This window comes from Chiloscyllium plagiosum, chromosome 48 (assembly GCF_004010195.1).
Source record: "Chiloscyllium plagiosum isolate BGI_BamShark_2017 chromosome 48, ASM401019v2, whole genome shotgun sequence".
NCBI classification, from domain to species: Eukaryota; Metazoa; Chordata; class Chondrichthyes; order Orectolobiformes; family Hemiscylliidae; genus Chiloscyllium; species Chiloscyllium plagiosum.
The window spans coordinates 5,778,773-5,780,010 of NC_057757.1; the positions used below are offsets into that span (position 1 = coordinate 5,778,773).

The following is a 1,238-nucleotide window of genomic DNA, read 5'->3' on the forward strand; positions in this document are numbered from 1 at the left end:
TGGTGGGACATCTTCCAGTGTTTTGCTCAAGTAGCTGTTATCGCCTCGCTCAGTCTCAACATGGAGTGCTGCTGGGGCCAAGGAAGGTGTGGTTTGTTACTTTTATGTCAACTAACTGAGCTGATGGAATTGAGCCTGGGATCTTGTGGTCTGTATGGCTTGTGATTCTGCCAGGTGGTGGAGCAGGAGGAGGCTGTTCAGCTCTTCAAACCTACGCACCCTTTCAGTGAGATAAGGGCTGGCCTATACTTCACCAATTTCCTGCATTGTCCCCATATCCCCTGATGTTATTGTGTGGCACAGGTCAATTTCTGTTGATGCAGCAAGTGTCTGTCACTTGGAGGCAGCACACTATTGTTCCCATTGGAAATCAGCTGTCATGGGATGTGGATGTTGCTAATTGCTCTTGAATTGGGTGGCTTGCTGGGGCATTTCAGAGGGCAGTTAAGAGTCTGGAGTCACACGTTGGCCAGACTGGGCATTAGTGAACCAGATGGGTTTTTACAACAATAGGTATCTGTTGTTATTACTGAGAGACTGGCTTAATATTGTTCGAGGATTCTTAATTGAGTTTTAATTCCACTGCTGCTGTGGTTGGATTTGAACCCATGTCCCCAAAGTGTGTCTGAATTGCTAGTACCTTGACATTACCACAATGTCACTGCCTCCCCCTACGATTTGTGGGTTTTTATTTACCCGAGTATATTTCACTACTGAAGGGTTTTCCGTGGTCCCTCGGTGTGCCATAAGAGCCTTGGGCTGACGGGTTGTGGCATATACTCCAAGCTTTAGTGGGTCATTCAACGTTGCCGGAAGACTGGAGCTTGACTAACGTGGTGCCACTGTTTAAGGGTTGTAAGTACAAAGCAGAGAACTATAGACGGGTGAGCCCGTTGTCGGTGGAGGGCATGTTGTTGGAGGGAATCCTGAGGGACAGGATGTACATGTCTTTGGAAAGGCAAGGACTTATTAGGGATAGTCAACATATGGCTTTGTGCGTGGGAAATCGTGTCTCACAAACTTGATTGAGCTTTTTGAGGAAGTAACAAAGAGGATTGAGGGCAGAGCGGTAGTTGTGATATAGACTTCAGTAAGGTTTTTGACCAGGTTCCCCATGGGAGATTGATTAGCAAGGTTAGATCTCACGGAATACAGGGAGAACTAGCTCAAAGTTAGACAGAGGGTGATGGTGGAGGGTTGTTTTTCAGACTGGAGGCCTGTGACCAGTGGAGTGCCAC

At 47.3% G+C, this 1,238-nt stretch overlaps 1 protein-coding gene across 4 annotated transcripts in view; it reads left to right on the top strand.

The window, feature by feature from the left end:
* The window catches only part of LOC122544349 (guanine nucleotide-binding protein G(I)/G(S)/G(T) subunit beta-2), a 171,047-nt gene that overhangs the window by 98,343 nt on the left and 71,466 nt on the right, over nucleotides 1–1,238 (top strand). The window lies entirely within an intron of this gene.